General features: G+C 44.5%; 1 pseudogene; it reads left to right on the top strand.

Annotated features, from left to right (window-relative positions):
• The window catches only part of LOC111970320 (calcium-dependent secretion activator 1-like), a 157,710-nt pseudogene that overhangs the window by 78,837 nt on the left and 53,194 nt on the right, over positions 1 to 25,679 (top strand).

Raw genomic sequence — 25,679 nt, 5'->3', positions numbered from 1 at the left:
GAATTGTTTATTTTGTGAAGACGAACCTGGCACGAACTTACATATAACGTGAAGAACGCACGAACAGGTACACGACTACAAACAAACGCTACAGTCCCGTGTGGCACGGACATACATACAGACACAGGAGACAACCACCCAAACCGAACACTGTGAACTTGAACAACCTACCTAAATATGACTCTCAATTAGAGAGCGCCAAACACCTGCCTCTAATTGAGAGCCATACCAGGCAACCCTAAACCAACATAGAAACAGACAACATAGAATGCCCACCCATCACGTCCTGACCAACTAACACATACCACAAACTAACAGAAATAGGTCAGGAACGTGACATCACCAGCATGGCTCCACGGCATTCTGCAGCGATATGCCATCCCATCTGGTTTGCGCTTAGTGGGACTATCATTTGTTTTTCAACAAGACAATGACCCAACACACCTCCAGGCTTTGTAAGGGCTATTTGACCAAGAAGGGAGTGATGGATTGCTGCATCAGATGGCCTGGCCTCCACAATCACGCAACCTCAATTGAGATGGTTTGGATAAGTTGGACCGCAGAGTGAAGAAAATCAGCTGACAAGTGGCTCAGCATTGTAATGCCCGGGATGTAGTGGAGGAAGAAGTCAGACGCAGGAGACAGAGAGTTCAGAGTAGCGCTACTTCTTTATATACCACACAGGTGAAAACAACACACCTCATGCAAATGCTCCAAAACACAGGGGAACTAACCGTCCCGAAAATAACTCACGTACACGAACAACCGTGCTTACCAGGCGTGTACACGAGTACACATAAAACAGATCCCGCACACCCCAGCAGGCGGGCGGCGGATAATAAAGCCAACTAAATTAACCTAACTAAAAACAGGTGTAACTAATAAACAGACAAGGAGGGGGAGGAAAAGATCAGTGGCAGCTAGTAGGCCGGTGACGACGACCGCCGAGCCCACCCGAAAGGAAAGGGGAAGCCACCTTCGGTAGGAGTCGTGCACAAGCATATGTGTGGGAACTCCTTCAAGACTGTGGGAAAGTTATTCAGGTGACCTCCTCATGAAGTTTTGGTGAAGGAGAATTGCCAAAGCTGGTCATTAAGGCAAAGTGTGTCTACTTTGAACAATCCAAAATATTAAGTATATTTGGTGATTTGTTTAACACTTTTTTGGTTACTTACATGGTTCATTGTGTTATTTCACAGTTTTGATGTCTTTCACTATTATTCTACAATGTAGAAAATAATACATCTAACGAAAAACCGCTTTATGAGTAGATGTGTCAACTTTTGAATGGGTCTGTAAATATTTTTTTTTTTAATTGACCATATTAAATGTATCATTGTAATTGTGCACACATTGATGCCGATTTGCACTACCCCAATGTCTGTTGCTGATTGACTGAGATGAATGTGGTATTGACACACTTATGTAGGTGTCATATCCAGCCATAAATAACGCACTGTCACAACAGTGTAAATGGATGGTGTGATATGACAGTGCTCAACCATGTTATGACAAATATGTCAGCTGGTATGACATAACACCAGGTCATAAGTCAAGTAAAAGTGTTACCAACCCTTTTTGGTTTCAGGATAGAACTCTTTTGGGTTCCATGGAGACCCTAAGTGGAAAGGGCTACTTCATGGAACTCAGAAGGGTTTACCTTGAACAAAAAGGGTTCTTCAAAGGTGAGGACAGGCAAATAACCGCTTTTAGTTCAGATAGCAGCTAGAAAATACATCTTAGAAAAAAAAGTTTGCTATGAGACATTCTCTGTAGACCAGGCATCAACCGCTCTCGTCCAAGCCTTCTAACAATTTACCCATCCGTCACCTCTATCCACCCTCTCCTCAGTTCAAAGCCTCTCTAAACACCCATCCGACCTCTCGACACCTCTCCTCATCAAGCCATCTTAACCATACTACCCCATCCTGAGTCACCTCTCATCACCTCTCCTCGTCAAGCCTCCTAACTACACCCACCTTCAACTTCTCATCAAAGCCTCTCTCATCTAACTACACCATCCTTCAATCCTCTCTCACCAGCCTCTCGTAGGCACTGACCGTCCTGTCACCTCTCATCACCAAGCCTCTTATCTAACTACACCCCTCCTGTCACCTCTCATCACAAAGCCTCTCTATCAACTACACCATTCCTGTCACCTCTTCATCACCAAAGCCTTATCTAACGACAACCATCCTGTCAAACCTTAGCACCAAGCCCTCTATCTAACTACACCCATCCTGTCACCTCTCATCACCAAGCCTCTATCCTAACTACACCCATCCTGTCACCTCTCATCACACGGCCTCTATCTAACTACCAAAACCATCCTTTACTCTCATCACCAAGGCTCATCAAGCCTCTTCTATTACTTACACCGATCCTGTTACCTCTCATACCAAGCGCTCTAGTTACTACACCCATTCCCTGTCACCCTTCAATCACCAAGCTCTAATCACCCATCCTGTTACCTCTCATCACAAGCCTCATCAAGCCTCTCTATCTAACTACCCCATCCTGTCACCTCTCATCACCTTCCTCGTCAAGCCTCTAACTACCCATCCTGTCACCTCTTGCATCACCTCTCCTCGTCAAGCCTTCTGACTACCACCCATCCTGTCACCTCTCATCACTTCGCCTTCCTCGTCAAGCTTCTAACACACCCATTTCCTGTGACCTCTCATCACCTCTCCTCGTCAACGCCTCTAACTACACCCAGTCCTGTCACCTCTCTCACCCAAGCCTCTCTATCAACTACACCCATCTGTCACCTCTCATCACCAAGCTCTTCTATAAACTACACCCCGTCTTCACTTCTCATCACAGCCTCTCTATCTAACTTCACCCCATCCTGCCCCTCTATCACCAAGCCTCTTGATTTAACTACACCCATCCTGTCGACCTCTCATCACCAAGCCACTCTATCAACTACACCATTCCTGTCAAACCTCCCATCACCAAGCCTCTAAATCTAACTCAACCCATCCTGTTCACCTCTCTCACCAACCTCTATCTAAAATACCACCATCCTTCACCTCTTCATACCAAGCCTTATCTAACTACACCCATCCTGGTCACCTCTCATCACCAAGCCTCTATCTAATACACCCATCCTGTCACTCTCATCACCAAGCCTCTATCTAAACCTACAACCCATCCTGGTTAACCTCTCATCACCAAGCCTCTATCTAACTACACTCCATCCTGTTCACCTCTCATTCACCAAAGCCTCTATTACACCACCCTTCTTCCTCTTAACTATCACCCATGCTGTAATGAAGCTCTTCCACTCATCCACAGCCTCTTCAACTCACCCAGTCGCTGTCACCTTCTTGCCCGAATGCCTCTACACTACCCAATCACTGTTCACCTCTCATCACAGTCTCTCGTCAAGCGCTATCTAACTACACCCATCCTGTCACTCTCATCACTCTCTCCTCGTCAAGCCTCTAACTACACCCACTCCTCGTCACTCCTTCATCTGCACCTCTCCTCGTCAAGCTACTAACTACACTCATACCTGTGCACGTCTATCACACTCTCTACAATCATCCTCTCCCCTACACCAGCCATCAAGCCATTCTACTACTACCCATGCCTGTCACCCCTCCACCGCCTCATCGACAAGCTTCTAACTACATCCCATTCTTCACCTCGTCTAATGTCACAGCGAGGCCTCCATCAGTCTGCAGTATACTACATCTCCCATCCTTCACGCCCACCACCGCCTCAGTCAAGCGTCTCTATCTAAATCCTGTTACCGCATACCTCCTTCAACTCTCTCTCTACATTCCCATCGTACCTTCAACCTCACAACCTCCTCTCTCTCTCATCACCTCTAACTACACCGCATTCCTGTCACCTCCTCACCTCTCCTCATCAAGCCTCTCTATAGCTAAACTACACCCATCCTTGTCACCCCTAGCTTCGCTCAAAGCCTCTAATACTACGAACCATTGCCTGTACCCTCATATCACCTGCTCCTGTCGAATCCATCTCTACACCCATCATTCGATCCTCTATCACTATCACCCCTCATCATTCCCATCAAGCTAACTCACCATGTCACCACCCGCTCAGCCTCCCTACCGTACGTCACCCTTCCTGTACCCTCACCCCTCATCAAGCCTACCTAACTACCCACTGCACCCTGTCATACCTCGTCAACTTACACCTCATCACTCTCCGTCATCCTCCTCAACTAGCCCCGCATACGCTTCACAGCCTCGGCAACGTTCAGGATCTGTTTCGCTGCAGGTGGCTGTCACTTCCCTAAGCTGAGGGAACGCTTTACGAATTTAGCCAGGGCGCGGTGTGGCTGTGTGTGTCCCACGGGTGTTTGTGCTGGTGAGGTTTACCATATTAATCACAAAAGCGTTATTGACAAGTTATGTAAGCTGTTATGATCGTGTCATAATGTGTTATGACGCTGGGTTTCAGTAAAGTGTTAGCAAAGTGACTACTTGGAACCCAAAAGGGTTTGCCTATGGGGACAGCTGAGAACCCTTTTGATAAGAGTGTATCTATCTAGCCTCACCTCTCCTCGTGGCTAGCTTACAAACAATATGCAGTCTGTCCCTCTTCCCCTTCTCCCAATCTATAGTGCTGCATTATATAGATCCCATCACACAGCCTTACACACGCAACACAACATGCACAAAGAGACATACACATACACACACAGAGGGCTCATAATCAGATCTGCTGGAAACAGAAATCCCTCAAGCATAATTCACCAGGCGAACAGTTGCTGGACGAAGAGAACGAAGGGCATAATGGGGTGTTGCCTTTCTCCAAACACCAGTAGGAGTGGGGGAGCTGTGTGGTGTGGTCTGGTGTGCATTAGCACAAGCACCACATTCTCCAGTGTTAAATGTAACAATGTTCCAGTGTCTTTATGGTTCCACTCTTTTCAGTGTTAAAATAACACATTGCTTATCATAAAGCAGGACCCCAATCAAAAGGAAACTGTGTAGAAATGATAATGGACCTACATTCATACAGTTTCTTGACTGTGTCCAGCTCACTAATAATCGCCCAAATTAAAGTAGACAGTCAGGGAGCATCATAAATGGAAAAAAACGATGGATAGGGGACGATTTCTTAAAATTTTTGACAGTGAGGAAATACAATACATTTTCAATGCGGCCTTACGGACCTCATTGACAACCGAACACGGCCCTAGTGCTAATCACAGCAGTGATTAGGCTGGGCTGATTATTTATATATATATATATATTTTTTTTTTTACCTTTATTTAACTAGGCAAGCCAGTTAAGAACACATTCTTATTTACAATGACGGCCTAGGAACAGTGGGTTAACTGCCTTGTTCAGGGGCAGAACGACAGATTTTTTACCTTGTCCGCTCGAGTATTCGATCTAACAACCTTTCGGTTACTGGCCCAACGTTCTAACCACTAGGCTACCTGCCGCCCCTGGATGGAGATTGTGGGGCTGTGTAGGGGCTCCATGAGGGGTGTCAGATTGCCCCTTCATTAACGTGTCCCAGGGCACCACCCCATTGTGTTGCAGACCAGACCACCTCTGTGACTGACACTCTCAGAGGGGTGATAAGGGGGAAATGAAGGTCACCTGCGTTTGTCATCTTTGCCTCCAACAACAATCTCACACACAACCCCCCCAAAACCACTCACTGCCCATATAACTGATCTACCATACGTCACTGTTCTGTCAATGAGATACAGTTCTTACAGCCTTCAAAACTACTAACAACATCTGCACCTGCAATTTATCCAGTAGATTCACTCACTTCTAAGGTTTATCGAAATAAACACATTAAAGAAAAATACCCTTGGATTTTTCATTGTGCTCGTGTTCAGTTAATCTAAATTGGATGTCTTCGTTTCTGGATGTCTAGACTAGCGGACAGACATGACCAAGTCCTTGTGTTGTCAGGATGCAGTCAGACAAAGACAGCTATCTACACAAGCTGCTCTGCTGCTGGCATTTCCAGGGAGGCGTGGCCCCCTCTCCATCCCTCTGTGACTGTGACAGTTCTGCTTGGATTGCACAGTTCAGCACAGCACACTCAGATGGACAGGCAGCAGCAGCCAGCGTCAGGGAAAACACTTAATTCAACCACTCGAACACACACACACACACACACTCACACTCACACTCACACTCACACTCACACTCACACTCACACTCACACTCACACTCACACTCACGGCTCTGCACTGCCTGGGTGAATCCTGGGTAAATTCCATGAAGCCAGTCTGAGAAATGTATTTAATCCTAATAGGCAGTGTGTGTGACGCTCTGAAAGGCTGAAGCCCTGACAGTGCAAAGGCAGAGCAGAACTTCTGGTGGCAAAATTCTGATTATGTGGTCTACTAACCAGGAACTCTGTGAATTCATCCCAAATGACACCCTATTCCCTATAATGCACTACTTTCCAATAGGCCCTTGTTGAGGGAATTGGGTGCCATTTGGAATGTAGTCTGTGAAAAACAGCAGGCAGGGTGGGTGGCTGCACAGTGGCCCAAACACACACTACTGTACTGTACACACTGACATCTTAGCAGCTCATGCCAATATTTTCTATCTATATGGAGAAGGAAGACAGACTGTAATACTGGTAAGAGGATGCATTAACAAAACACAATCATATTAAACATCAGACATCCATAGTATAGCCAATACTTGAACTGAATGCAGAATCCCAATTATTCTAGTTATTGCTTCTTTTTTACTGGCGTTAGGATTGTGGGGATCTTATAAACGAGATGGCCAGACCTCATCCAGAGAGTAGCTGTATTTTCCCTTTTCAATCTGAGGAGAGGACTGCTTCATGCTGTTTCCTTGATTATTTAAGTGAGATTCATCAGTGTACTTCAAGCTGTCTCCCCCTTTTCTCTCTCTCTCTCCCTCCTATTGCTCTCTTTCCCCATACACTCTCTCTACCTCTGTATCTCCCCCCTTTCTCTTTTCCCCCCTTCTCTTTCTTGGTCCTTTCTCTCCATCTCTCTCTCCCCCTTCTCGTTCTCTCTCTCCAGCCCAACCCCCTTCCTTCACTCCATCTCAGTTCAGCAGCTTTTCTCTTAAAGCCCCCCTCCCTTCCACAGTGGTAGCAGCTCATTCTCTCTTTAAGGGGATTGCTGGAAGGAGCAGTGAATCAATACAGTAAAGCCTCAGAGACGCACTAGGCCTGTTAATGTAGTAGGAATAGGTGAAATACGGGACAGAGTCCAGAGGAGAGGAGATGAGGGGAGAGGAAGGGAGAGAGGAAGTGGGGAAGGGAGGAAATTGCAGATGAGAGAAGAAGTCAACACTAGCCATGTCTCTGCAGCAGAAGACTGAAACAGGGCTTCTAGACCCCCTACCAGACATCACATCAGTAGGCCCACTCAGCAGGGGCGGCCATGCTGGAGCTTCTCCTGCCTGGATGGATGATTTGCTCTCAGATGGGGTCAGAGACACACCAAACAACCCTTATTCTCTAACATCCATGATGGAAAATCACTCACAATGCGCTACATATCAAAAGTGCTATCTAGAACCTAAAAGGGTTCTTCGGCTGTCCTCATYGAATAACCATTTGAAGAACCCTTTTTGGTTCCAAGTAGAACCAGTTTAGGTTCCATGTAGAACCCTTTCCACAGAGGGCTGTACATGGAACCCAAAAGGTTTGTACCTAGAACCAGAATGGTTCTCCTATGGGGACAGCCGAAGAACCCTTTTGGAAGCCTTTTTTTCTAAGAGTGTGGCGTGCCTGTAATTCTACAGTAGAAAGAACATATGAAAGTCCACTATAGACCTATAAATCCCCATAACTCTACAGTCAATATACTACAACATAATAGCCCTATCCTCTATTGCTCTGTCCTCCACCTCTTCCGCTTAACATGCAATACTTTCCACCATGTGCAAGACCAAGCCAGTCCCATTTATACTAACATGTTTTAGGGCTTTATTTTGCCTCTGTCTGTAAGGTCCCTGTCTGCAGGGTGTGTGCTGTGGGCTCAGTAAGGCGGACGGACAGACTGACACAGTCAGGGTCATCACAGCGGGTGGCAGTGAGTCACAGCATTAATGTTGCTGAAAGATGAACAATGCTGCTTTTGCCAGAGAGAGAGAGAGAGAGAGAGAGAGAGAGAGAGAGAGAGAGAGAGAGAGAGAGGAAGAGAGAGAGAGAGAGAGAGGGAGAAATGCAGAAAGAGAGAGAGAGAGACCAATCCCTCAGCCCTCTCCACTCCTTTCTTTACCTGTGTCAGCTAATATAAAGTATATGTCTTCATTCATTATTGATGTAAGGGAGCCTGTGAATTCCTCCGCTTTTCATTACTCTGGGGCAGAAAACTAGGCAAACAGATGCCAGGCTTCTCTCTCTGTCCTCCTTCAGATGGCTTTTATCGATCTAACCAGAACCAACCCATGATAGCTCCCACACAGGAACCCTGTATATAGCCCCGCCATTGTTATTTACTGCTGCTCTTTAGTTATTTGTTTTTCTTATCTCCTACATTTGTTGMTTTTTTTCTTCTTAAAACTGCGTTGTTGGTTAAGGGCTTGTAAGTAAGCATTTCACACTAACGTCTACACCTGTTGTATTCGGCACATGTAACAAATAACATTTGATTTGATTTGAAATAGCGACTTCAACATTATTCTAAACGCCAAGGTCATCTCTAGGTGACTGCTCTTGAAGTCAGATGTCTCTTACAGACTAATGTAGATTTTCTTTCTGAATCACTGTGTTTGTTATTGATTGAGTTTGTGCAGGTCTTAGTCACCTCAGGAATGAAAACTTACAGAACCCTCTCGTTAACTACAATCCCTTATTTACTTAACATGGCCAAGGTGACTGTTCTGGTGGTCTCTATGGCCACGACAGCAGAGTTTTACTCAAGTTGTTGATTTTTTTTTTTGATAATAGAAATAGAATCTAGAATTGATTAGATTATATAGATTATATTTCAATGCTTTTTATTCTGTCTATGATGTCAGTCAGTACAAAGTAGTCTAACAGCTGCAGTAACAAAGAGATGGTTTATTCATAGAATTACGGACCCATTGACTAGAATGGGAATTTTCTATTCTAGCAATTCCATTTCTATTGGTTTTAGTCACTGTTTAAGTTTAAGACAATGCCACGCCTTTGTCACCACCACCAGTGTCCATTAGGGCCTTGGATGCCTGGGTCACGCGATCAGGTTGTTGTGAGCCTGCCTGAGGTCATGCTTGAGTGATTCAGTTAGCCCCTGGCCTCTGTAATTGAAATCTAGTTACACTACAACATTCCCCTCTCCTGCGGTTGCACACACACACATACGAAGGCGTGCATGCAGGCACATACACGCATAAACACACACGCACAAACATACACACACACAAACAAACACACACACACTAGTTCTTCTCTTGTGGTTACATGCAGACATTTCCCTCCCTTCACTCTAGAGCGGTAACATTACAGAGCTGTGGTTTGCCACAACACAACCGCTCAGCAGCATCACACACCATGACAACCCACCATGGTAACAGTAACATGACATTGCCATTAGGCCACCTGTTTTGTCAACAGGGCTGGTTTAGCCTATTTGTCTTCACAGAAAGAGGAAGGTCCACCTCTATGCCCTCTGCACATGTTCTCTGTAAGTGGAGTGCAGGCAGCAGTTTGTAGTAGCCATCAGCCCTCCCTGTACATCACTAGACAGTTGCTCTCTGGAGCGCGATAGCTGCTCCATGTTGATGTGCATCAGCGCTGGGGGCACCAGTACAGAGGTGGTGTAGCGGTGGTGTTCCGGTCCAGCTTCGTGGCAGTACCGTGGAGCCCTTGAAGTGTGTGTGTGTGCATGACTATGTGTGAGTGGGCGGGTGAAGGCACACTGCATGTGTGACAGGACTGGAAGTGACTGCTCTACAGGGCCAACCTGGCTAAGACATCACGTTGCTGCTACTCTGTGTGGGCAGGCTGTGGGCGGGCTGGAGGGTAGACATGTCACAATGCTAGTTGCAGGGAGTGTGGCTCTCCATTATAGTGATTTAAAGACTTACTTGCATATGTACCGTATGTACACACAAAAACATGCACGCACGCACACACACACACACACACACACAGACACACACAACACACACTGTTTAGGCACATGTGCTCTATATTCATATTTATGAATGACTCTCTCAACCTACAAAGGAAAGTAGAACAAACAAAATAACTCTCAAGGACTTATTTTTATCAGTCAAGTCGACACAGGATACATCAGGATAGAGGTCATTCCCGTTTCTATTCAGTCAATTCAGGAAGTCAATTAACATTTTGACTCAACTGAAATGGAATTCTCCACAGCCCTCGTGTACAGTAGGCTCGGGGATTCGATCTTGCTACCTTTCAGTTACTAGTCCAACGCTCTAACCACTAGGCTACCTGCCGCCACATTGACTCTGTACACTGTACCGGTACCCCCTGTATATATCCTCCACATTGACTCTGTACTGGTACCCCCTGTATATAGCCTCCACGTTGATTCTGTACCGGTACCCCCTGTATATAGCCTCCACATTGACTCTGTACCGGTACCCCCTGTATATATCCGTCCACATTGACTCTTCGTACTTGGTACCCCCTGCCATTATAGTACCTGTACCCCTGATATAGCCTCCACATTGACTCATCTGTACTGTTGCCCCCTGGTACTATAGTACTGGTACCCCCGTATATATCCTCCACATTGACTCTTGTACTGGTACCCCCCCATATATATGATACTGGTTCTCCCTGTATATTGCCTCCCATTGACTCGTGTACGGTGCCCCTGTATATAGTACTGTGTACCCCCTGTATATAGGCCGCACGGTAATATGTGCACTCTGTACTGGGTGCCGCGCCGGCCTGGATATTCCTCCACATTGACTCTGTACTGGTACCCCCTGGTATAGTGCTGGTACGTTGGGGTAGGGGCCCCGTGTATGAGTACGGGGCTCCCAGGCGGGAGGTATGGTGGTGACTGCCGATGGTGACGGGCCTGGTACTGTGCCCCCTGTAGTAGTGAGCATGTACTGGTGGTTTTACCCCCCTGTATAGTATCCTCCACATTGACTCGTACTGGTACCCCCTATTATATAGTACTGTACTCCCTGTATATTGCCTCCCCATTGACTCTTACTGGTGCCCCCGTATATAGTACTGGTACCCCTGTATATAGCCTCCACATTGACCTCTGGTGGACTTGGGGGGTGCCCCCTGTATAGATAGTCCTCCACAACCTGACTGGGGACTGGCGGTGGCCCCCTGGTACTATATGTACTGGTGCCCCCTGTATATGATCCTCCACATTGACTCTGTACTTGGTGCCCGCGGCCCGCGGAGGTAGTATCTAGCTGACTCTGTACTGGGGTGGTGCCCCCTGGTATATAGCCTCCACATTGACTCTGTACTGTGGTCGCCCGATGTTAGTATAGGTGACTGGTTGAGACCCCGGCGTGTATATATCCTCCACATTGAACTCGTGTACTGCTGGCTAGCTGCCCTGCGCTGGTATATGGAAGTACTGGTACCGCGCTGGAGTGTAGCCTCCACATTGACTCTACTGGTGCCCCCTGTATATAGCCTCCACATTGACTCTGTACTGGTGCCCCTGTATATAGTACTGGTACCCCCTGTATATATCTCCACATTGACTCGACTGGTGCCCCCTGGTATATAGTACTGGTGCCCCCTGTATATAGCCTCCACATTGACTCTGTACTGGTACCCCCTGTATATAGTACTGGTACCCCCTGTATAAGCCTCCACATTGACTCTGTACTGGTACCCCCTGTATATTGTTCTGGTACCCCCTGTATATAGCCTCCACATTGACTCTGTACTGTACCCCTGTATATAGCCTCCACATTGAGTTCTGTACTGGTACCTCTGTATATAGCCTCCACATTGACCATTGACTCTGTACTCTGGTAACCCCTGTATATAGCCTCCACATTGTACTGGTACCCCTGTACCCCTCTCTGGTGAGGTCTGGCCATCTCGTTTATAAGATCCCCACAATGCACATTTGTGGCCTGCTGGAGGTCATTTTGCAGTGCTCTGGCAGTGCTCCTCCTTGCACAAAAGCAGAGGTAGCGGTCCTGCTGCTGGGTTGTTGCCCTCCTACGGCCTCCTCCACGTCTCCTGATGTACTGGCCTGTCTCCTGGTAGTGCCTCCGTGCTCTGGACACTACGCGCTGACAGACACCAGCAAACCTTCTTGCCACAGCTCGCATTGATGTGCATCCTGATGAGCTGCACTACCTGAGCCACTTGTGTGGGTGTTGTAGACTCCGTCTCATGCTACCAACTAGAGTGAAAGCACCGCCAGCATTCAAAAGTGACCAAAACATCAGCCAGGAAGCATAGGAACTGAGAGGTGGTCTGTGGTCACCACCTGCAGAACCACTCCTTTATTGGGGTGTCTTGCTAATTGCCTATAATTTCCACCTTTTGTCTATTCCATTTGCACAACAGCTTATGAAAATTATTGTCAATCAGTGTTGCTTCCTAAGTGAACAGTTTGATTTCACAGAAGTGTGACTTGATGTGTACATTGTGTGTAGTTTAAGTGTTCCCTTTATTTTTTTGAGTAGAGTGTATTATAGATCTTGAATACAGAAACACGTAGGACCTGATCCTAGATCAGTACCTCTACCCTGAGCACTTTATGAATACAGATTCTAGTCTTATTCCATTAGAACATAATAGGGTATTGTATAAATTATTACCATGGGTGATGGTGGGTAATCCTATAGGCTTACATAGCGTCCAAGTGCATGGATATCCAAAACACCTGGGAACCAGTGAGACCATCACAGGCGATTCATCTCTTCTTGGCCGTTCTCCCGGAGAAGGCACAGTTGGGGCAAAACGTTGCTTGATTAAACCAACACTTGAGAGCATAATGATTCTCTCTAATCAAGTTCCTGGACAAGTTTATTTTTAAGTATGTGCGCACAACACTTCTTCCTGTCTCTTCTGTGTTTGACCCTACTCTAGTTGGACAACCTGGACGAGCAGGCTGCTCAGATCAGACGGGGCTGGATGGACGCCTGCAGATGGCCATCAGATTGCCAGGGTGAGTCTGATAGCCTACAGACAATGATATTTAATTTGAGCCAGTTTCTGCAACAGGAAATGTAAATTATTATGTGGATTATAATGAATGGATATTTTTGTAGGGATGATAAAAATCTTCTTCAGGGAAAATCAAGTTTGAAATTTCAAAGTGGAAATTAAACTTCAGAAGCCTTTTTAACCTGTCTAGCCCCGGAACCACCCCCCCCCCCCCCACATTCCACTGAAAAGGCAGCGCGCGAAATTCAAAAAATATTTTTTTTGAAATATTTAACTTTCACACATTAACAAGTCCAATACAGCAAATGAAAGATAAACATCTTGTGAATCCAGCCAACATGTCCGATTTTTTTAATGTTTTACAGCGAAAACACCACGTATATTTTATGTTAGCTCACCACCAAATACAAAAAAGCACAGACATTTCTTTCACAGCACAGGTAGCTTGCACAAAACCCCCAAATAGAAGATAGAATTAGTCACTAACCAAGAAACAACTCATCAGATGACAGTCTTATAACATGTTATACAATAAACCTATGTTTTGTTCGAAAAATGTGCATATTTCAGGTATAAATCATAGTTTTACATTGCAGCTACAATCACAAATATCACCAAAGCAGCTAGAATAACTACAGAGAGCAACGTGAAATACCTAAATACTCATCATAAAACATTTTGAAAAATACATGGTGTACAGCAAATGAAAGACAAACATCTTGTGAATCCAGCCAATATTTCAGATTTTTTAAGTGTTTTACAGCGAAAACACAATATAGCATTATATTAGCTTACTACAATAGCCAACCCACACACCGCATTCATTCACCGCAAAGTAGCGATCGCAAAAAACCAGCAAAAGATATACATTTATTCACTAACCTTGATAAACTTCATCAGATGACAGTCCTATAACATTGTGTTACACAATACATATATGTTTTGTTCGAAAATGTGCATATTAGCAAGACAAATCATGGTTTTACAATGTGAATAGTAGCCAAACTGCACAAAATTATCCGGATATATTTCTGACACTCACCTAATCTAATCAAAGAACTCATCATAAACTTTACTAAAAAATACATGTTGTACAGCAAATGAAAGATACACTAGTTCTTAATGCAATCGCCGTGTTAGAATTCTAAAAATAACTTTAGTACGACATACAGCTTACGTTATAGCGAGACAACGCCTGCAATGAGGGCGGAAAATAGTACTAAACATTTTCCACAGAAATACGAAATAACATCATAAATGGTCCTACTTTTGCTGAGCTTCCATCAGAATGTTGTACAAGGAGCCTTGTCCAGAAAATCGTTGTTTGGTGTTAGAATGTCCTCTTCTCCTGTCGAATTAGCAACCAAAGCTAGCCAAGTGGCGCAAAGTTGTCCATCTTCACCAAACGCAGAGAACGGAAAACGTCCAATAAACTCCCGAATAAACGTTCAATAATCTGATAAAACTATATTGAAAAAACATACTTTACGATGATATTATCACATGTATCAAATAAAATCAAAGCCGGAGATATTAGCCGTCTATACCGAAAGCTTTTCAGAAGGCAATCCAGGGTTCCTTCCCGCGCCTTGCTGAACAAAGGAAATTTGGGGTCACGTCATTCCAAGAGCTCTTGTTCGATCTCAGATCAAGCTAGACACCCCATTCCACCTCTCACTGCCTCTTGACATCTAGCGGAAGGCGTATGAAGTGCATGTATATCCATAGATTTCAAGCAAATGAATAGGAAGGCCCTGGAACAGAGCCTCGATTTCAGATTTTTCACTTCCTGACAGGAAGTTTGCTGCAAAATGAGTTCTGTTTTACTCACAGATATAATTCAAACGGTTTTAGAAACTTGAGAGTGTTTTCTATCCAATAGTAATAATAATATGCATATTGTACGATCTAGAATAGAGTACGAGGCCGTTTAAATTGGGCACGATTTTTTCCCAAAGTGAAAACAGCGCCCCCCTATCCCAAAGAAGTTTAATACACTCCAAGTAAAACATTTCCTGCATTGCAGGAAAGTTCTCCTGCATCAGGGTGGTTGAAGTAAGATCCTACAGCTGTATACACACTGCAGTAGAACAACATCAACACACGGGTAACATTGTGCTGAGCTACATAAGAACCTCAGTTTGTAGGCTAAGAATCAAAATGGCTTCACTATGCGAGTTCCCTATTCTAGAAACAGCTTTACATCACGATGAATACTGTAGGCTACATACAGTATCTGTTCATCTATTGAATGAAAAGCATTTACATTAGTGTTGACAATTTGGATCTATTTTATAAATAAAGTGTCTTTCATTTTCAGGATGACTAGTCAACATTGACACAAAAGCTGACTTGAAATCTAGTAAAAACACTTTTGTACAACAATTTTTGGTATGATTATTATTTTATTTTTTCCCAAAGGGTGGCAAGTTCCCCAAGTTTGTGTCAAAGGAGATGGAGCACATGTACATAGAGGAGCTAAAGGCATCGGTGAACCAGCTGATGGCCAACCTGGAGAGCATGCCGGTGTCCAAGGGAGGAGAGTTCAAACTGCAGAAGCTGAAGAAAGGACACAACACCTCCATCATGGATATGGGCCAGGAAGACGAGAACACACTGTCTAAGTCTGACGTGGTGCTCTCCTTCACTCTGGAAGTAGGTACCCTAATCCTGTCTAGCCCTACCCCTAGCCCTGACCATCACCCTAACCCATCAACAGTAACACTAACGCTAACCAAGTACAAGTCTGATGTAGCCCAAACACTGTCTAGGAAGGATAAAACCTCAGCATTTTGGCATTATGACAGAATATCCTAAATACAGTGTTACCATTCACCTGCCTCTGTCTTTATAAGCAGGATAAGTCATCAAAAACATGATCAACCTATTTATTTACAATGTATCTGTGTTCTGTGGCAAGGAAAACACTTTCTATTGAGGTCTGTGGTGGTGGTAGTAGTGGTGGTGGTGATGATGATGATATAGTAGATTTTTACCTCAGCTGGCCCTTTGATAAACTAGATCTGATTTGCACTTTCATTAGTCTATTGGTTATTTTAGAACATGGATACATTCCATGCCGAAGTCCCAGAGTGTTTGCGCTTATGCTTTAGTTTTCTTCTATCTAGACCAGGGCCCGTATTCACGTAGCATCTCTGAGTTGGGGTGCTGAATGATCTAGGATCAGGTTCTCCCTCTTATTAGTTATGATTTGAAATGCAAAACTGATCCGCGCTCCTACACTGAGACGCTTGTGAATATATACCCAGTATAGATTGCAAACAGGTTGCCCTCCAGCCATAAAGAAAGAGAAGAAAAAATAGATGAACAAAGAAGGAGTGAAATAACAGATCACAAGGCATACCTAGGTAATGTAGTGAAATAAAATAATACCTCCTTTTTTACCTTTCATAGCAAACTTCATAATAACTCATTATAGTAACTCTGGTTAAGATGAACAATCTAAGAAAATACGATATACTCAGAAGAGCTATTTCTGTTCCCGTAGCTCCTTAAGGAGAAGGAAGTTCTAGCACTGGCAGCAGGATTGGTGGGTCCCCTGCGGGACGGTTGAGCTAACATAGGCTAATGGGATTAGCATGAGGTTGTAAGTAACAAGAACATTTCCCAGGGCATAGACATATCTGATATTTACAGTAGCTATTACAGTGAAATAATACCAAGCTATTGTTTGAGGAGAGTGCACAGTTTTGAACATGAGACGTTATTAATAAACAAATCAGGCACATTTAGGCAGTCTTGATACAACATTTTTAACAGAAATGCAATGGTTCATTGGATCAGTCTAAAACTTTGCAAATACACTGCTGCCATCTAGTGGCCAACATCTAAATTGCATCTGGGTTGGAATAATACATTTTGGCCTTTCCCTTGCATTTCAAAGATGGTACAAATAAAATACAAAAAAACTGTTGGTTTTTTCTTTGTATTTTCTTTTACCAGATCTAATGTGTTATATTTTCCTACATTCCTTTCACATTTCCACAAAGTTCAAAGTGTTTCCTTTCAAATGGTACCAAGAATATGCATATCCTTGCTTCAGGGCCTGAGCTGCAGGCAGTTAGATTTGGGTATGTCATTTTAGGCAAAAATTTGAAAAAAAGGGGCCGATCCTTAACACCACTCCCTCCCCAGCCTGGTCTCAGACATGTAACATWGTAAATGTAAATCTGGAACACTCAAATTAGTGAGTTACGTTTGGTACGTTACATAAGACAGAAGGATGCTAAAGTCAAAAATGAAAGTAGGGTGGTGGTCGGGGTGGATGGGTAGGTGCATAACGTGAACGTCTAGCAACCCAAAGGTTGCGTGTTTGAATCTCATCACCTAGCCACCTAGCTCACGTTAGCCACAACAAATTGCAATTGCAAACATCCACAAATGAATACATACCATACGAAATGTAGCATATCATACTAATTAGTGTGTCTCGGATTTACATTTACTATGTTACTTCTACCCCCCGAGTCCAGGTTACCCTCCCAGCAGTTGATTGTAGTGTAGTGTAGAGAAGAGGATTATGGTGCTAGAACTGAAAGTACTGCTTTATAGATTGGAGAGGCTGGCCTGATTTGTAGCTTCTGTGATGGGGTTTTTGCTCCCCATTTGTCTTTCCCATTTTAATCATCATGAATTCTAGTTTGCTTGAGTAGGTCTCAGTGTTATCATCTTTCTCTCAGTTGGGGTGTAGGGCACCTTGATAATGGCTGGAGCGGAATCAGTGGAATGGTATCAAATACATCACACACATGATTTCAATGTGTTTGTTGCCATTCTGTTCGCTCCGTTCCAGCCATTATTATGAGCCGTCCACCCCTCAGCACCCTCCATTGGTTTAAGGTACTTTAAGATATACTGTAAATGCTGTTGACCAATAGAGCTAAGGGTGATAATGAGTTTTAAAGTAATGAATGTTAATGTGGTTTTTAGGAGGTTATACTGTATGCATTTACCTATGTGGGTTTCTGCCTTTGATCAACAAGGTCAAGGTGACTGTTGTAGTTGTGTAAAGGGCACCATAGACAGTTACGGGTCATGGTTCCTGGCTTTACAGGGTGAGTGCTGGGGCCCATTCAGGAATGTGCAGAGCGCTCAGAAGTCTAGACCAGAACAGTATGGTTGTCTTTCATGTAGAATAGAGAGTAATGTTAGCTCTTTTTAATACATTTCTGCTACATTGTGAACCTTACTGAATACACCTGTGGTTTAACAACATGCTGTTTGTGTGTGCCCTTCAGGTGGTTATCATGGAGGTGGTGGGCCTGAAGTCTCTGGCTCCTAACAGGATTGTGTACTGCACCATGGAGGTTGAGGGAGGGGAGAAACTGCAGACAGACCAGGCCGAGGCCTCCAAGCCAACGTAATTCCCTACTATCTCTCTGTCTGTCTCGGTCTCTTTCTCACCTCAACCCTTAACCTGGCTTTGCTCAACATCCACTTACTCATGTATTCTCATGGTATCTGAATGCAGTCACTTTCTCTTCACACTTTTATTTCTGAGTCAGCTGTTCAAGTTGTGAAAGAAGGCTCACAGTGTAATCTTCCATTTAGAACAGTCTGTCTCCATGGTAATTAGAGGGAGGTCCGATGATGAGTCAATCTCAGGTCATGAGCATACCAAAAAGGTTCTCCTTTGAACACCTCACATTGACCTACGGGTATAACCATATAGATACATACTGAAACTATATCTAAGGGTCCAACACCTTAAGTTGATTCATGTTCATCATGGTTACAGCCTTTCGTCATCCCTGCCTGAATGATGATGATGATGGAGGTGAATGTGTCGATCATGATCATGTCTCCTGTAATGAAGGACACAGTCTAACAGTACAGTGTGTCTATGAAGCCAGTCTTTCTCTCTTGTGATGTTTAGTGCGTGAGCTATTTCAGGGACTCATCATCCTGCTTCTTTCCTTCTCTGACACTGATTGCGCCAACAGACAAGGCAGCTCTGCTTCTAGCTCCTAAGCAACTTTACAGTATTACAGCTGGAAATAACTTTTGAATATCAGAGCGGTGGTAACTCACCATCATTACGACCAGGAATATGACTTTCCCCAATTGGATTCTTTGTTCATACCACCCAGGGCAATTTAACTTATCCCAGAGGCTGCTCCAAGTTGAAGCCGGCGGAGAAGAGGTATTCGGAGTGGACTTCTAGCCCGACTCAGGAGGCGGGCACACCATCCACCACTTCCGAGTGTATTACTCGCTAATGTTCAGTCTCTGGACAATAAAGTAGACAAGCTCAGGGCGAGGATCTCCTTCCAGAGAGACACCAGGGACTGTAACATACTCTGTTTCACGGAATCATGGCTCTCTCGGCATATACTATCCCTGTCCATGGAGCCAACTGGGTTCTCATTTTATTCGCGCAAACAAGAATAAAGAACTCTCCGGGAAGAAAAAAGGTGGGGGTGTATGCTTCATGATTAACTACTCATGGTGTGATTGTGATAACATACAGAAACTCAAGTCCTTTTGTTCACCTGACCTAGAATACTTCACAATCAAATGCCGACCGTATTACCTACCAAGAGAATTCTCTTCCGTTATAGTCACAGCCGTGTATATTCTCCCTCAACCCGATGCCAAATTTGAGGAAAGCGCTACCAAACTATCAACACATTGACTGTAGTACTCGCTTAGGAAAAGCACTAGATCACTGCTACTCGCCTTTTGGAAATGCCTACAAGTCCCTCCCCCGCCCTCCCTTCGGCAAATCAGATCACAACTCCATTTTGCTCCTCCCTTTTTATAGGCAGAAACTCAAACAGGAAGTACCCATTCAAAGGTCTATTCAATGCTGGTCTGACCAATCGGAATCCATGCTTCAAGATTGTTTTGAACACGCAAACTAGGATATGTTCCAGGTTGCCTCTGAGAATAACATTGATGCTTACACGGACACGATGATTGAGTTCATCAGGAAGTGTATAGGGGATATTGTTCCCACGGTGACTGTTAAAACCTACCCAAACCATAAGCCGTGGATAGATGGCAGCATTTGCGCAAAACTGAAAATGTGAACCACCGCATTTAGCCTTGGCAAGGTGACTGGGAATATGGTGAATACAAACAGTGTAGTTATTCCCTCCGTAAGGCAATCAAACAGGTAAAACGTCAGTACAGAGGAAAAAGTGGAGTCGCAATTCAACGGCCCAGACAAGAGATGTATGTGGCAGGGTCTACTGACAATCACGGACTACAAAGGGAAAACCAGCCACCTCGCGGACACTGACGTCTTGCTCCCAGACAAGCTAAACATCATCTTCGCCGGCTGCCGGCCCTAGACGGCATCCCTCAGAGGATGTGCAGACCAGTTGGCTGGAGTGTTTACGGACATATTCAATCGCTCCCTATCCCAGTCTGCTGTCTCGACTTGCTTCCAGATGTCCACCATTGTTCCTGTACCCAAGAAAGCAAAGGTAACTGAACTAAATGTCTATCGCCCCGGAGCACTCACTTCTGTCATCAAGAAGTGCTTTGAGAAGATACTTTACCTGACACCCTAGACGATGCAATCGCCATCGCAATGCACACTGCCCTATCCGATCTGGACATGAGGATTACCTACGTCAGAATGCTGTTCATTGACTATAGCTCAGCCTTCAACACCATAGTACCCTCCAAGCTCATCATTAAGCTCGGGGCCCTGGGTCTGAACCCTGCCCTGTGCAACTGGGTCCTGGACTTCCTGACTGGCTGCCCCCAGGTGGTGAAGGACGGAAACACCACCACTACGTTGATCCTCAACACAGGGGCCCCACAAGGGTGCGTGCTCAGCCCCCTTCTGTACTCCTTGTTCACCCATGACTGGGTGGCCACGCATGCCTCCAACTCATCATCAAGTTTGCAGACAACAGTAGTAGGGCTTGATTACCAACAATCCCTATAGGGAGGAGGTGCCAGGAAAATAACCTCTCTCCCAACATCAACAAAACGAAGGAGCTGATCGTGGACTTCAGGAAACAGCAGAGGGAGCACACCCCTATCCACATCGACCACAGTAGAGAAGGTGGAAAGCTTCAAGATCCTCGGCGTACACATCATTGACAATCTGAATTGGTCCACCCACACAGCCAGTGTGGTGAAGAAGGCACAACAGCGCCTCTTCAACCTCAAGAAGCTGAAGAAATTTGGCTTGGCCCCTAAGACCCTCAAACTTTTACAGATGCACAATTGAGAGCATCCTGTCGGGCTGTATCACCGCCTGGAATGGCAACTGCACCGCCCGCAACCGCAGGGCTCTCCAGAGGGTGGTACGGTCTGCCCAACACATCACCGGGGGCACACGTCCTGCCCTCTAGGACACCTACAGCACCCAATGTCACAGGAAGGCAAAAAAGATCATCAAAGACATCAACTACCCGAGCCACGGCCTGTTCACCCCGATATCACCCAGAAGGCGAGGTCAGTGCAGGTGCATCAAAGCTGGGACTGAGAGACTGAAAAACAGCTTCTATCTGAAGGCCATCAGACTGTTACACAGTGCATTTCGCTACACCCACAATAAAATCTGCTAAATATGTGTATGTGACCAATACATTTGATTTGGGTGAGAGAGAGAATGGGGAGAGAGTGAGAGAGAGATGGAGAGAGAGAGAGATGAATGGACAGACAAGGAAAGAAAAAGTGAAAGGTGACAGACAAAGAGTTAGAGAAAGGGGAGAGGGGCAGAAACGGAAAGAAGGAGGGGAGAGAGAAAATAGAGAGGTAGAGGGGGAAAGGTAGAGGAGAGAGTGAAAGAGAAAAGGAGAGAGGGGAGATGGAGGTAGAGAGAGGGGGAGATGGAGGTAGAGAAATGGGGAGATGGAAGGAGAGAGAGGGGGAGAGCAGCCTCTCTGTGTGCTCTTACTGTAGTGCAGCCAGCCAGGCAGGGAGAGACTGATTAGGACACAGCATCTCAATGGAGCAGGAGAGTCCCCATCCAGCACTCATGGAAATGACAAGCATCACGTGCTGCTAACTAGGTGTCTGCTTATCCATCACATACACCATCACACACACTGCACATACATACACACTGTACACACGCTGCCCACAAAAACTTAAACAAACATACAGGATAACACAAGCATGCAGGTACCCAAACACAAGCATGCATGCCCACGTATGCACACACACACATTGTTTGTACACTCAAAAAACTGAAAACATGCACACAACACGTACACACAGCTCATCTAATTCACCAGGGCGTCATGGGTGAGCCATACACAGCCACTGTTAATCTTAACAATCTGCAGCGACGTATACATACTGTACTTATGGGAAAACACTGACACAACCTTTGACTGGACAAGCTTCAACTACCCCCATTGTAATATACACGATGCACACCGATGCAAGGTCAAATACAACACAATAATGAAATCCATTTGTGAAGACTGGAGAGTGATTGATAGGTGATGAGGTTGATATAGTACTGGGTAGAGGGACCAGCATAAGCACCAGTGACTGTTTCGTCCTTTGTATTGACATTAACTACTCCAAGCCACTCAACACAGATATGAATTAGACACTAATTTATATGCTGCACAGTAGGAGTATGGACCTTGGTGTTGCTGCTTCCATCGGCAAGGTCCCCATCATGTTCTTCTAATGGCCTCTGTAGCCTACCACACACAACGCTGCAGCTGCCTCCAAACACACACACGCTCATAGAACTCCCTCTTTGTCCAGTCACCTTACACAAACTGTACCCCTATCTGTTGAAAGAGAATTCGAAACCCCTTGGACAGGATGAGACACGTACAGATGTAGGATCTTAATTTGATCACCCTGTTGCAGGACATTTTAAACTTGTAATAAATTTGAGGTTTAAAAAGTATTCTGAAGTTTGTAATTTCCAGTAAGAAATTTCAGTCTTGATTTCCCCTACAAAAATGTCCATTAATTATAATCCACATAATAGTTCATTTCCTTTTGCTGCAGAATAATTTCTGTTGTAGCGAACTGTCTCAAATTAAGATCCTGCATCTGAATTCTGACTGATCTAGGATCTGCTGTCATTTTGTTGAACGATATTTCTGCTTCTTGAAGATATTACAGTACTACTCTCATTCTTATTGATTATATCCATATCTATATTCTGCCCTTGAGTTGGTTCCCATGCAAAACTAGACAGATAGCTAACAACTAAGTCTTCAATAAAACTCCCAAGGCTTGACTTTTCTTGAAGGAATATATTGAAAACGTTTATGTTGTGAAACTGCAAAATACAGAAAATAATATACTTTAGTATTCAATTCAAATGGACATATTGTAGCTGTACATTATACCTTTCAAGTTGAAGTGGCATGAAAATACAAAGCAGGTGCCAAGGTACKWTGCATCTGGCATGACGGCAAACCATATAGCTAATTGTTACTCATATGGTAATTGCTTAACTCCTTTCATTACTCTAATAATGTACAACCATCTATGTAGAATAACAAAGCATATTACACTAGAAACAGTAACAAAACTACAGTATTGTATGTTTTACAATTCGTTTGCATGACGCACGAGCAAAGTAATACAGCTGACGGCATACATGAAAGGCAATTTGTGTGAGTAAATGCAACCAACATTGATATGTAAGCAATTCTATCAATAACAAGATTATCATCACTAGCTAAATGCTTGAATCGAACTTACAAACTAATATTTTCCGAGGCAGAAGCGTGACAAGAGAACTGCACTGAAAGACCTGCACCGTAGCATTGTTTTTTAGCTGCTTCTCAGTGTCTTTTCCGGTTTCCTTCTCTGCGTGTCTCTTCCTGTTATCCTTACAGTTTAAGTACCAGAAAGCTCCACTAGGGGGTGAATAACACCATGGAACACAATGAAAATCCATCTTAACCATTGTAATAAAATGATCTGTTACCTTCTAATAGGATTGCAGTACAATCTATATACAATAAATGATCAATACAAGTATAAATATGGTGCCAATGTGAAACAGTTCCGTGTAAGATGAGACACCACTGGCACCCCTGGTGGTGCTGAGTGGTAGTGTCAGAGAGGAGGAGGAGAGAGTGACACTGTTGCTGTGTTCACGCACCGTTTCCTCTGTCCCCTTTCTGTGTCTCCATTTGTCACATCGTCACTCACAAATGCAGCTCACGTAGAGGGACACTCACAGCAGGAGGAAAATGGCACACACAGACGCTCACACACGCGGACACATACAACACACACACACACACAACACACACACACACACAACACACACACACCACACACACACACCACACACACACACACACACACACACACACACACCACACACACACACACACACACACACACACACACACACACACACACACACACACACACACACCACACAGCCTCAGACTGCTGGCTTTGCCTCCTTGATGATGATATCACGTGTCATCCCATCATGATTAAAGACACAATAACCCCTATGAACATATTAGTATATGTCTCTTTGTGAATGTGCACGTGAGTGTGCCTGTGTGTTTGTCTCTGTGTCGTGGTAGTGTTTCCTCATGCTGGTAGTGCTCCCTGCGTGGTGCGGTCGGTGGCCTGTCTCCTTCTCAGTCTCAAATCAAATTGTATTTGTCACATGCGCCGAATACAACAGCTGTAGACCTTACAGTGAAATGCTTACTCACAAGCCCTTAACCAACAATGCAGTTTTAAGAAATATAAGAAGCTGTTTCGAAGCCTCTTGGACCTAGACTTGGCGCTCCGGTACCGCTCCATCTCTCCTCTGCAATAAATGAAATGTTGCTGCTGCACAGTGTGTGTGGGACTGGGACCAGACAATGCATTTCATATCACCTCCCTCTACTCCCCGCAGCAAACTCTCCGCAAGTTCAGCCACGACAAAGAAAGTGTCAGCTGCTGTTCTCAGTCTGTCTCATAATTCAACAGTAAATTGCTAACTCAGAGTCAGACCTAGCTTTTTCTTTTCAACTTTGGTTTTCTAGTAGTTTATATCTAACCACCACTCACTCCTTCTGAGAGTGCAGGTATCGAGAGGATGAGAGAAAAAGAGATGCAGACAGAGAGAGAGATATACCTATTACCTATATTGGGTGACATACCAGTGTGCCATCACAGCAGCAAGATTTGTGACCTGTTGCCACAAGAAAAGGGCAACCAGTGAAGAACAAACACCATTGTAAATACAACCCATATTTATGTTTATTTATTTTTCCTTTTGTACTTTGACTATTTGCTCATCGTTACAACACTGTATATAGACATAATATGACATTTGAAATGTTTCTATTCCTTTTGAACTTTTGTGAGTGTATTGTTTACTGCACATTTTTTATTGTTTACTTCACTTTTGTTTATTTTCTATTTCACTTGCTTTGYCAATGTTAACATATGTTTCCCATGCCAATAAAGCCGTTAAATTGAATTGAATTGAATTGAATTGAGAGAGAGAAAGTGAGAGAGAAAAGGGATGGAGATGTAGTTTTTTTAGTAGATCTTGTCCAATACCTCTGGGCCAGGCAGCTGTTAAGTAAGGCTGGGATTCAATCCAATTCAATTACATTCACTGTAAAGACTGCGAATGTCGGCTCGAACAGAAATCCCCTTCCAAATGAAATTTCCTG

Source organism: Salvelinus sp. IW2-2015, linkage group LG11, assembly GCF_002910315.2.
Source record: "Salvelinus sp. IW2-2015 linkage group LG11, ASM291031v2, whole genome shotgun sequence".
NCBI classification, from domain to species: Eukaryota; Metazoa; Chordata; class Actinopteri; order Salmoniformes; family Salmonidae; genus Salvelinus; species Salvelinus sp. IW2-2015.
This window is presented reverse-complemented; position numbering and strand designations above follow the sequence as displayed.